The 14532-nt window shown below is 29.4% G+C and overlaps 1 pseudogene; it reads left to right on the top strand.

Annotated features, from left to right (window-relative positions):
* Positions 1–14532, top strand: part of LOC109710269 — a 28738-nt pseudogene that overhangs the window by 8498 nt on the left and 5708 nt on the right.

Raw genomic sequence — 14532 nt, 5'->3', positions numbered from 1 at the left:
GCAGATACTTGTAAAAATATTAAAATATCATATATGCTCTTCCAATAGAATGAGTTATATCATAAATATTTCTTATTTTATCTCACGTCACGGGGTGTTATCCTAATCTTAGTTCCAAGCTGCTACTACAATTTTAAAATATCAACTTTATCTCGAAATATTTCCAAAATTTAAATTAGATTTTTTTAATTCAATTTTCAATTTAAACTCCGATCATAGACTCGCTCAAATTTACATTATAATTTTGAATTTTAATATTAATTTAATCTAATTTTAATTATAAATTTAAAATTTAAAATTTTGATTTTGGATTCGAAGAGGACTCAAATTCACTTGAATTCAAATTAAGATTTTATGCTAATTTTACTTTCAAATCTAGATTTTTAATTAGTTTTATATTTAATTTCAAAGTTTTATTTTGAAACTCAAATTCAAAATATAAATTTGAATTTGAATTTCAAATTTAATTTAGATTTAAAATTGACTTGCAATTTTAAGTTCAAAATTTGAACTCAAATTTAAAATTTAAATTCAGATCTGTATCAAATTTTAAATTAAAATTAAAATTTTGAATTTTAATTTTAAATTTTAAATTTTAAATTATTTATGTGATGTATGCGTGATGATGAAAATTATTGATAAAATATCTAGAGGGCATTTTCAAAAAATTTCGAATATCAGCTATAGAATATTTAAGCGACACAAATGACATATAATAGGCAATGCTACAATAAGTATTTTGTAACTATCACGATTATTTTGGATAGAGACTAATCGCTCAAGAGAGCCTGGACGGTATTAATAATTTATGAGATTCCAATAAACAACACATCAGCTGCAATAACCCTTGTGTACGGAGTGAAGGTTTGTCGGGGCCCCCTCATTCATGATTGCATCTGTCCAAACAAAGGACGAGCAAAATGCTTCCTAATAATATAGAAAGAATGAACTGCATGCAGTTATTTGTCCTTAAAGGAATTATAGATGGCCTGGCGGAAAAAAAATTTACTGTATCATACTTACATCACATCATTAATAATATTATTATTTATTAATTTACATTTTCAGTTTAGTTTATTTTTAAATGATATAAAAATAAAATAATAGTATACTATCTTTCTCTCAAAAAAATATAATAATAATAACATCATATTATCAATAATAAACTAATTATATTTATTTTTAAATATATAATAAAATTATATCTTTTATAATTATTATGGAACAAATAAATTTTAAAAAAATTCTTTGATTGATTGGAGGTGCCACTTTATCAAGATAACGGATACATTCTAAAAATTTTCAAGGATCAGCATAGGCATGTTGGTACTACATCTCTTACTAGGTTTTACTCGGGGATAAAAAAAGATCTCAAAATGAACAAAATGTGTAACTAATTATATTTTCCTCTAAAAACTTTTAAAATTAAATTTTAATTTGTTTGATATAATTTTATAAAGTTTAAAAAATTTATACACTAAAAAATTATAATGCATGATTTGACTTTTGGTGTACCATATGTTTAATTTGCACTCAGATATCGTTGAGAGAATGAGATTGTAGAATCTTTTGGATCAAGGAAATGAATGAATTGGAATCGGGTTAGCGTCGATGATGGAGCCTCCAAATCGGCGATCGATATTGTTGAAAATGATATATATACCATTTGAAGTATCTTNGAGCTCGAGCGAGCCGAATATCGAGCCGAACACGAGTCGAACGCGAGCCGGCTTGCTTGTTTGCCAGCCCTAATCGTACTTACATTACATTATTAATAATAATATCATATTATTAATAATAAATTAATAATAATTATTTTTAAATATATAATAAAATTATACTTTTTATAATTATTATGGAACGAATAAATTTTTAAAAAAATTCTTTGATTGACTGGAGATGCCACTTTATCAAGATAACGGATACATTCTAAACGTTTTCAAGGATCAGTATATGTATATTGGCACTACATCTCTTACTAGGTTTTACTTGGGGATAAAAAAAGATCTCAAAATGAATAAAATGTGTAACTAATTATATTTTCCTCTAAATTAAAATTTAATTTGTTTGATATAATTTTATAAAGTTTAAAAAAACTATACATTAAAAAATTATAATGCATGATTTGACTTTTGGTGTACCATATATATGTTTAATTTGCACTCGAATGTCGTTGAGAGAATGAGATTGTAGAATCTTTGGATGAAGAAAATGAATGAATTGGGATCGAGTAATTTTAATTTTTTTACTGTTGTTTAATATTTTTTAATTCACTTTTTACGTGGTTTGAAAAGTTATACATACTTAACTATTCTCATAATATTTAATTTTATTTATTATATAAATTTTAAGATTGTTTCCACCCGTCAAGATTGGAATTAATAGAATAACTGAAATATGTAGAAATGAATTTAAATGGCAATTAATTGCCTATTTTTCCAGACGTTTGGTCGACATTGCGGTGGGGGGGTTCATTTTGAATTGAAATATTGAAGGTATGCCAATTTACTGCCTATTTTACTATGATTCATCAAAGTAAAAAATAATTAGAATAAATAATTTAATTACTTTTAATATAAATTTTACTAAAAACTATCTAAAATTTATAAAAAAAAATTAATACTATTCTCAAATTAGAGCTATGCAAAAAAAAAAAGGAATTTATTTTAAAAATTATATGCAAAAAATTACAAAAAAGCATATTTTTTTGAATAATTAATAACAAAATTAAATATATCATGTAGTTTTATAAATGATGACAAAGAGGAAAAGATGTGTATATGGAGAATAAGAATGAGTAGATGAGCAAAGTTGGGCGTACTGCTTGAGGAAGAGCTGAGTATGGCCTTGGAAATTGAAACTCAATCCGGGTCCTGGCCTGAGACCGAATCATGACTCGAGTATACATATTACCTATCATATATATACTACTAATTACTATTAGAGTGTAGGCTACTAGGCATATCGGATACACGAGCCTTCGTGATGTCACCTTGTTTCGATTTCCACTTTTATCTAATCGTCGATCTGGCATCCATATAAACCTTTGAATCTAGGTTATTGGATTACTAGAATAATAAATTTTATTGTTTTAGATATATTTGCCTAGTGAATCGAGTAGGCTCAAAATCAACAATTTAATGGCCGTAGTGAGCGTTTGCAAGATTAACGCGTTCTGTAGAATATATCAAACCACGTGAAATTTTGATAGAAAATTCTTTATTACTATATAAATAGATCAGAATCTTTGATTTAAATTTTTAATACGTCAAATTATTACATTTTGTAAATTATTATTTATTTTCAGCATTGATTTTCAACCCTTCGTTACTAACAAATGATATCGTAAAATCATAAAATTTACTTTTCTATATACTTCAAATACTCTTAGATCAAGTTTAACGGAGCGGGCCGAATCGACGATTCGAAAGTCGCGAACAATCGAAAAACGAGCTGAAGCTAGGAAGCTCCGTGCTTCACGATAGCATAGTAGCCCTCCACATCCTATACTTATAATTTATATAATATAGTAATATATATATATATATATAATATCTATATATATATTAATATAATTTGGAAGCATTTCAGTGAACCATTATGCTGCCAGTGCCCAATTACATAGGAATTCCATATATGCCACGTGGCGCAGTTTTATAATAAAATACAAATTATCACCAATATATATATATTTTACAAATATTATATATAATATCTTAAGTAATTAGAAGAAATCATAACCATAATACCAACATATTTTGATATTGAAACTTGATATTCTTTTTATATTTTTTCTGTATATATAATAGCTAATTATTATTTTTTAAAATAAAATAAGTATAAAATATAATTGTTAAATATGCGTCTCCATAATTTTTTAAGTCATTTTTAATTCACATTCTACTTTTTAAAAACCAAAATTAGTATTAAAATATGTTCCAGATATTTTTATTTCACATTTTCTTATATTTATTCTATGGATATTAAAGCTTTTTTTTTTCCCAACTACAAGGATTCTTTCCCCCCTAATTACTAGCTTCCGTCCTAATATCGCCGATGATGGCGCCTCTCCACCGCCTTGCAAACGTTTCCACCTCCGCCTCTCTATCACATTCCAGTAATTCTCTAATTTTGCTCTATTAAAGGTAATACAAATTAATAAAAATATTAATTCTTGAGCTTATTCAACTTCCACAATTAATTACTCTGATTTCATTGGTTTTCTAGGTTTTTTTTTACAATATGGATGTAATTCCTCTCTATCTTCGCACAATTTACAAATGATTTCGTACACATCTCCCCCACCCCCTCCCACTCGGCATCAATCTATGTTTGGGCTTTCTTGTTTTTTTTGCTTCTTATGCCAATTCGTTAACATTTTTTTTTCGTTTCTTCGCATGAGGCATATTCAACTTCGCTGTTTTTGATACTAAACGGTTACAAATCTTTACTTTAAATATTATAATTCAATATTTATTACAAGTTCATGGCACTATTCTCACTGTTAGTCAAGTTTATTTGCCAGAAATAATTGATAGATCATACATCCATTAATATTCATAATAACAAGCAATTTCAGTTTAAAGAATCATAATATGAATTATGCTACAAATGTGAGACCCCTGATAGTCAATATATATATATAATAGGAGCTAAACTCTTAACCGTAAGCATTTGGCTGGTGCCAAGGTCAAGATGTTAAGAGATTTAAGCGTGCTAGGACCGGATTAGTCCCTAGGATGTGTGACCCCTGGACAGTCGGTGTTACATTTGTATCAGAGCAATTACAGCCGGAAGTTGAATGAGCTCGGCTGAGGTGAGGTCTGGATACGGTAGCGAGTATGAGTCTCAATCGCTTCACCCGACCCCCCCCCATCACCGACTGTGAGTCTAGCCTGCTCGAGACGTCAGGCTAAAAAGGAGGGAATTGTGAGACCCTGATAGTCCAATATATGATATATTATAGGTATAACTCTTAACCCGGCTAAGCATTTGGATGTGGCAGCCAAGAGATAATAAAGTTAAGCATGCTAGGACGGAGTAGTCTAGATGGGACCCCTTGGAAGTCGGTGTTACGAACAAGATGTTCTAAAAACTACTTTCTAAATGTAGGTCACGGCAATCTCTATCAAAATATAACTTTACAGAATTAGTCGTAAAGGATTGATGATAGTTTAATTTCATTCACATTTCAAATTGAATATTTAAAAAAAACAAAATTAAGATGTTTAAATTTTAATGTATTTGAACTTTAACTTTTTCATATTATGAACTTACCTTTCAAAAACCTACATTAGACCATTTCAATATTGATATTTTTATGATTTTAACTTATACTTTTATGTTAAAAGCTTTTCAAATTAAACATTCCCATCAGAACTTTTTAGAAAATTGACTGTTTTCATATCTAATTACGCTTAAAGCAGGATTCGATAAGAAATTTCAATTGTAAAATAGTCTATAAAAAAATATAAAAAAAATAAAAATAACAAAAAAAACCCTAAAACTAGAGTGAGAAGTCAAGCTTCTAAATTTCTTTTCACTATAGTGATTATATTACAATCGATATTGTTTAAGAGGACGTTGGCATTTCATTCCTGCCCATATATCATCTAAATATCTTAACACGTCTAAATATTACATTCACTTTGTTTTTCCTTTACTTTAATCATTATGGATTCACTCTTAAAACTTTTTCTTATGAACATTAAGCTCTAAAGGATTTATATTCTTTCTTAAAAACTTGCTATTTGAAGATTTCTTGCTCAAAATGTAACATCAGATTTCATGAAATATAAGATATACTTAAAATATCAAGATAAAAACTCTATCATGCACCATTAACTTTCTTTAAATCACAATTCTCAATATTAAGTTATAACTCGTGCATTGCACGGGTTAAATTGCTTGCTTATTTGTAAGATAATGGACCATTCCATATTCCGATCTCAGAATGAGAAGTCCCAAACCGATTCCTAATAAACAATACAATTTCGCATGGATTTATCAACCGATTCCCATTCGGATCAAAAGTAAACCAAACATACCCTTATGTTAACAGGATATACTTTAATGATTTTTTTTTTATAAATAAAGTTTACTTTCCTAACTTATTAATTTTATTGTAAAATAATAAAATATATATAATAAGGCAACTTTTGAGTACAGAAACACAAAATAAAAATTACTAAATCTATTTGGAGTAGTAAATTGAAGTTACGCATTTAAAATTAAATTTAGTTGCAACTTCTACTCGGGCTTTCATATTTTGGATTGTCTATCTAGATTTAGGACACCATTTGGTAACTGCAGCATTCTATTGATGAAAAGTTGCTATTAAATATATAATAATGTTAACGTTCTTTATTTTCTAATGTAATTAGTATTAATCGCCTCCTATATATTGGCAAAAAAAAACATAAAAATCGATAAAAAATAGAAATACGCTTGATTATGATTAAGATTAAGAATATAGATTAGTTAATGTTAATTAAGTGGGCAACTCAATAGATTTATTGGTTCGGTATACTTTTTATTATTTTTATTTATCTCTAAAACTTAAGTTATAAAAAGCAATATTTTATATTTAAATCAACACTCATTCCTTGTATTAGTGAGATGTTTTAACTAGACTTAAAATATGACTTGATTAACTAAGTTAGATGAAAGATTAAATAATTAGTATTATAAGATTTAAACTTAGTTCCTCATGCTTCGTATCATTTTTCAGTTTTGGAAGAACAACATAATTATTGTCATATTATCTATAAATCTCATAATCTTCTATAATTTATTAAACCTCGATTTTTATCCAAAATGCAGCTACCTTCCTCATTATCTTTTTCTGTTTTTCTGCAATGTGATTTTCCTAGCACTCACTCGAGATAAATTAATTAATAATTAATTATGGAATAATTAATTATACATTATATTCTACTAATGATGACTTTATAATCCAGTTCACTCCCTCCTAGGCCTACATAATCCGGGCCCCCATACTAATCAATGCGGCTTTATAACTCCGTCCAAATTAATGGTGTATTTTGTAATTGCCAATCAAACTCCCTCTCCTATAATCCTCCCCCTCTTTCTTATACATGAGGGGGGTGGGGGGAGTAGGGTTCGGGGGGGGGAACGATTGGGGATCAGGTGGGGGGCTGGGAATGGGGGATGGAGGCGGGGAGGGGCGCATCTGCTCGTCTCATGCGCTAGTTAGTTGGGGGTGTGAGGATGGGAGGCGGGTTATGTATGGACGTGGAATACTAGCGAGTAATGCTTAAACAATAATATTTTATAACAATTAATGACAATTTTTGATATGACTAATCACGGGTATTTACTATTAATATTTATGACCATTTTAAAAGACCATTGAATGTATATTATTTAATGCCAATTATGATGCATTGGCATATTTTTAATAATACATAAGCTATCATAACTTTTTTTAAAAAATCTTGCATAAGCAAAATAAGTATTCTGACATTAAATTTTTTTCCCTCATCTCTCTCGCTCGATTTTCATCATTGTAGTCTAATTTAATTCCTTAATAAATGAAGTGAGAAGTGTGCTAATTTTTTTATAATAAAAATTTCTGTGACAATATCACGTTTCAAATTTAAATATAAAGCTTTTTTTCATTATGCAAGTCTTTATCAGTCTATTCTCGTGGGCAATGGTCCACATCTCGCACGGTTTTGCAAAACAATTTTCTTTTTTTTAAGATGGGTATCGCTTTCGTTTATGCATTTAAAAATAAATTAGCTGATTGCTGTTTGGCATGATATTATTCAATTGCATTCATGTTGAAAATACATTCATCTATTAATTTTTTGTTTGTTTATGTGTAGTTTAGAACCATACTACTGCATTGATTCTGCTATGAGAAGCCCAACAACTTTATTAAGCATTACAATACGGCCAATGCGTAGTACAACTACAGCGGTTTTGAGCCAGCAGTCAACTCACCTATTTAAAAATAAACAAAATTGATTTTTTTCATATACTTCTTTTTTTATTTTTTTTTTCAAAAAACATATTTCATGATAATCTGATTAGGATTTTTAATATTTTGTTAGGTTCAATATAAATTTTTTTTCATACGTTCTATTTTTTAGTTTTTAGTTATATAATATCTTAATTTTTATTTCGAACAAATGTTATTAATATTATTTACAGTTAATATGAGTTAAATTCAATATACAAATTTATAATTATAATTATTATTAATATAAAAGTTTTAATTAATATTTAAATAGTGATTTACGTATATCACTCAAAGAATAATCTCACATTTACTATCTAAAATTTGATTAGAATTTATAAATTTAAATCTCAACTGCCCATACTATCAAACTGAAGAAAATATAACTAGCAGTGCTAACTGTTATTAAATCAATACATACTAAATGTAGTTATTAAAATGGAAATGTTACAATTGGTGTATACTTCAAAACATACACCATTTTATAACTACATCACAACCAAACGGCTAAAGTTGCCCCTCCATTGGACTTTTATAAGAATTGATAAGAGACAAAAACTAACGTTTGCACACGTAAACAACATGTCTACATCTAGTAGATTTTGTCAAAAGAAATTCTTCTATGTTTATAGCAGATGGGTAATGATTCGTTTATTTTCATTTAAAAAAAAATTTAGCTCGAATTTGGCATTCTCGTAATCAATACAAATTTGTACACTTCGCTAAGTTAAAAAAATTGGTGAAAAATAATTCTCAAATATGAACAACACAGATAACTAAGTATCTTTTTCATAAAAATTTTAAAATTTAATAAATTTAATTAAGATTATATAATTTTACTAAAGTTATATATAAAGATTATGCATTATAAAAAATTATAATCCGTGATTTGACTATTTGGTTTAATAATGTTTAACTTGCCTAGATATTTTGAGAGAAAATGATTGTTAGAATCTTTGAAGGAAACAATAAATCGTGACGAAGTAAGTAATGATGAACTTTAATTAGGTAATTTTATTTTCTTCTAGTTTTAATATTTTTCAGCTTTTGATTATGCGGTTTGAAAAGTTATAATAAATATTCTTATAATATTATATTATTTTTTTAAAGACTTATTGTTAAAAAGGAACAAAAAATTCATTTGCTAACTAATGTCAGTTCTTATCGATAAAATAAAAACAAAAAAATTAACATATATAGTTAATGCAACCTTTAAACTCTTACATAAGAACAATATATAAAACTCCATAAATATACAGGGTGGGCTGTGCGGGTAAAGTGAATTTTACTCGTGCGTAAAATTAATTTTCAGGTGATCCAACTTGAACTTGGTCTTTCAATTTGATTGTTTGTAATTAATTTAGACCTATTTGGTATTAACATAGTTAGTTATTCGATTCGGAAAAATTCGGTACGGATATAAATTCTATAAATTCGTCTTTAATTTTTAAATCGTGAAAATACCGGCTATAAAAACAGATCCGGTTATTATTCGGTATGTTGATTTATATGGATATCTATACGTGCAACCAATTAAATGGGGGATAAACTTCTGGCTATTAATAAATTTTTTTCTCTCAATGACTTTATATTAGTATAAATACTCATATTTCTTAAGAAATATAAAATAGAAGACTATAAAATTAAATAAATTAAAGAGATTAACAACTAGTTTATGCACTATAAAAAAAACCTAAAATAAAATTTTTACATAAAAATTAAAAAATCATTAAAAATATTATATATATTTATAAATAAATTTGTATATAAATATAAATTATATAATATATAATGAACGAAGATGACTAATGAGGGACGTCACCGGGATCTGCCCTCTCATACGTCCACCGAGGCCAAATTGCCTCGTGAACTGTCGCAACATCTTCGCGAACGCCGCGATTTCTCCAATTCCCAAACCGCATTTCTCTGAGCTTCTGAGACTCCCAAACTCAATTTTTCAAAAAAATTATAAAATTAATTTTTTCAAAAGAAATTTACGAAACCGTGTTTGGGAAAAGAATCTTTCAGGCGGATTTTTTTCCAGCAGGGATTTACAGTGATTCAAAATTCGCGAGCAAGCGTGAGCAGAGACGACGACATACGACGGCCGCGAACCGACCGCGCGCGACCCGTTATTTTGGCTAATCATTCTCGAATCACGATATGGTCGCGTTGAATACATATTTTTTTATAAAACAAAATGCGTTTTTTTTACATTTTTCTGGAAAAATGCGACATGCACGTTTAATTCGCTTTTCTAAAAATTTGCATATAATACGCGATTTATACACGAAAATTTTACTAAGGGTATCTGAAGCAGCTTAGTAGATTAATTGTGTGCGAGTTAAATCATTTATAAAGAATTGATGCGGAGTAAATATATAGTAAGATGTAATTAATTCGGATTCACTATTAATCCCACCTATTAAATATTCACACTACTATTCAAGGCATTGAACTTCTATATGTATAGCTCATTTGAGGACATACTTCTAGCTTTAGAAAAGCTCTTTTAGCTCATCTCTAATTTCATACTATAGTAATATTTAGTGACATAAGCATGGTTCCAAGTTCAATCTGTGTTTCTTTTCTTGTTTCCTGTGTATAGTCCTTCGCCATCGGTATTCTCGTTGTACGGAACCCAGGAACCCATGATGAAAGGTTTGAATAAATGTGGTGGCGAGTACGCGAGTTCAGAACAGCCCTGCGAGTTTAATCAAACAGAACTAACATAAAGAATGCTACCCGTTTCGAGAATTTTCTAATGTAACAAACGGAAACCATATCGAAAATCCTTTTAACAGATGCAAACGAACAATTCATACTACTTTCTCGGCTCGGTTCCACCCGCGAACCAGATCAATCGTTACCGACGAACAAACGATTTGGCACTGTCAATTATACTTTGTGTGTATTCATGCCCGACTAAATTCGGAGGGGTAGAGCAGTGGGTGTCCTTTGATACATAGACATCTGCGTGCCCTCAAAGTATTTATTGAGGAACCACTTGGTGCTAACAAGATTCAAGAAACAATGCGCGTGTGGTAAGGATTACTGTGACTATAATAAAATTGTCAAAAGAATATTTCTCAGCTTAGAACACATACCTATCTTAGTTTAACTTTAAACATGTTTTTAGATTCAAATCTCACCAAATATGCCTTCTGCGATTTTTAGCACAGCGAACCCAAATTTCACCCACTATAAACCAACAAAGTCCATTATTTGGGCATCAAAAGTGTCTTAAACATCCATTAGGACATTGTTATTCAGTATTGCATACAACGCAAATTATCGAAATATTGACTATTAATTAATAAAAATTCCTACTTCTATCGGAATGTGGATGGTAAAGTATAGATATATATTACATAAATACTCGTTGGTTATAAAAAGAAATATTCCAACACACTTAAAACTTAATAATATATTATAACTGCGACTTGATTTAATTACATTGGATTGTTAGCGATTCTCAATATTATTTAATTTCTATTATTAACTAATTTATATACAGATAATTAATATTATTAATAGTATAGCCAAAATTAACTTATTTTAGTTCAAAAGAACGGCGACATCCATGCTATGACATAGTATTCGAAAACAAGTTAAAAAGCAGCCTAGTACTTTGCATAATAACCTCTATAGTATCAATTTAGTTCTGAAATTTTTCTTCTTTTGTTATCATGCAACCTACTAATATATATTTTTTTTATACTTTTGCTTTACACTAACGTTAGCTAACACGAATTTATACTTTGTTCGCACAGTCTGCTGGGGTCATTCGTGCAATTGCGACGGTAGATCATCTACAAGATCAAAGCTGGGAATTATATTATTTATCGGAGCAGCAACTACTTCATTGTCTGTAGCTAACGCGTGCAAAGCGGATGGGAGTTCGAGGCCTTCGATTATAATATTCTAACCAAGGCTGCATCGCAGCTATACTCACCTTATCAAACTTCATAAGGCCCCTGACAGACAAGCCTGCAATTCAGCCTATATTACTTAGTTTATCACATGTGCGGAGAAGCAGCAACAACGAAAGCCAGCATGATGTTACGCTGTGATTCAATCAAACCAATTACTCTTCGACCCTGTTCTGATGCCAATTGCAAAACTTTCAAATTACAAGTGACGGTGGTGTTTATACGACTTGTGACTAGACTCAATCATGCATCCCATTTATAGGTTACTGGCAGAAGATACAGCCTGGAAAAATTTTCGTATAAGGAACTATGGTGCAGATGGGTGACGGATAATCCGCCTTGCAAGATGGTCATTCGTCATTTGGATTATGTAATAGCCATGGATCTCTCTATCCCACTTACAATCTGGGCAAGTCGAAGTCCATTAAATGCAATTCGTCACCAGGCACCTACCTGTTCTGAAAGTCGAACCTCAGTGATTAGGTCATGGGCATCCATGTGATGATTAGCCAACGCATTCATTGCATTTCTATTACAGTATATGTTAGTTATAAAACCAGCAAATAAGGATGCAAGTAGCATCCTATTTTCAGCTGCTTTCTTAGATGTGTTTTCTGTATATGTTTGGTATGTTCTATGATAAGCTATTTAAAAATCTACAGTTATTGAGCATTCTACTGTTGCTATAATTATATTATCAAAATGGATCGAAATGTGTCTCTATGATCGCAATGTGTATGCCCTTATTCTAGGTGAAATAAGTGGTTTGTGTAATTTGACCTGCCACATAATTGGTTGTGTAATACATAGGTACTATAAGCTAATTATTAATGAGAAATAAAGTATAAAAAAGATTAATATAAATGGTCGAATCAGTCGAATGCTTATCCATTATTATAGCTTGTTGCTAAGTTGGTGCTTTTATTTTTAATCCCTAGATAAAAATATCAGTTAGTATATTATGGTCCTAAGTTACAGTATGTGTTGGTTGAATGCTATAATCAAACGGATATAAAAATGAATCAAATAGTCTTAAATTAACGTGGTTCCAAAACCAATCACTATAATACCCTTGGATGCGGATCATGCTTTATCCAGTCGCTTAAATAGTCATGAAATTTATAAAATAAAAATATTAAGTAAAAAATTATTATTCTATTAAATAATACTTTTTGTAAAAAAAATATTATGCCGATCACATGGTCTTAGGCCACATAACAGCCGCGATTCAATTCTCGCTGCTTGACAGCCCAAGTGACATCCTTTTTATCCATGTTCTCGGCATGCCTCGGGCCGTCAGGCCACGAGGACCAGAATTATATAAGGGTTATATATTATTGTATTTTATTTATAACTAAATTTAAATAAACTTTAAAAATTTAACCACAATTTATAGATATTTTAATAGAATACTGTTATAATCTATAATTTAATAATTTTAGATGTATAAATATAAATTACAAATTATTATATTTAAGCGCGAATCTTATAAGTTCCGCTGATATTCTTGTTTTCGCTATTATCTCGCCGATCTTCGTTTTTCCGTGGTCATGCTGGGCGGCATGTTGTTATCCGTCTTGTTCACTTGTGTATAATGTAGATTATATCCTTGTATTGCGGAGGCTTTTTTCGTTTGGCGTAGGTTTTCATTTTACTCTTTTAATCTTATTTTTATTTTTTTATATTTGCGCCGGCCACATATCCTATAATATACATCGTTATATCATTATTTTCTTTATCACCGTTTTTTTAATCGATTGATTTTGAACGCTTGTCTATTACTAAAAACATTATCAAAAAGTAATATAAATTTATTTTATAAATCAAAATATATATATCAAGCTTACGGACTGGATTACAGATTTGAAATCTCCATAGCGATAAATAATTTAAGAGTACTAATGCCTCTATCTTTCTTGAGCAGCAACGATTTCTCTAATACAAAAATAGTCCTTATACTTTTAAAAATATTCAAATCAGTTCTGCTTATAGATTTTCTGGTCCTTGATTAAGGAGAGTCGTTAGGATGATATTATCTCATGTTGAGTATGGTCGATTGATTGTATAGTATATTTAATATATGAAAAGAGTAAAATAGTAAATCTAACATGCAAAAATTACAAGCAAGCTCAAGTTCATGATTCTTTTACAAAGATCATAAGCTCGCTTCATATATAATACTAATACTATATAGCTCGATATAATATAACATGAGTATATACTAATTATATACTATTATTAATATATTATAATCTAATATCGCATCAGTAGCGTATGCTTATCGGTTAGGAGGATGCTGCTTCATGCTACAACGTTAGTTTCTCAATGATCCGTTCCATATCGTACGACGGCTCCGTTAAATTGATCCTACACTATTGAAATTATTTCGAACCTAAATTTCAATTTTTTCGAATCATCTGAACTGTCGATCCAATTAAAGATCATCAAAATAACAATTTTACAGTTTTTCGCCATATGGTGTGTTGTGAGATTTTAACAGTTTAGCACTTGTAAACAATCAATAATATCGACAAGACAAATTTCTATACAAAACCCCTCACTTTCCCAATTATACAGATCTTAACATCCTATATATATCCTATGACTAACTAAGAA

The sequence above is a fragment of the Ananas comosus genome, linkage group 5 (assembly GCF_001540865.1).
Source record: "Ananas comosus cultivar F153 linkage group 5, ASM154086v1, whole genome shotgun sequence".
Taxonomy (NCBI): domain Eukaryota; kingdom Viridiplantae; phylum Streptophyta; class Magnoliopsida; order Poales; family Bromeliaceae; genus Ananas; species Ananas comosus.
Note: the sequence above shows the minus strand (reverse complement) of the source record. Positions and strands in the feature narration are given on the sequence as shown.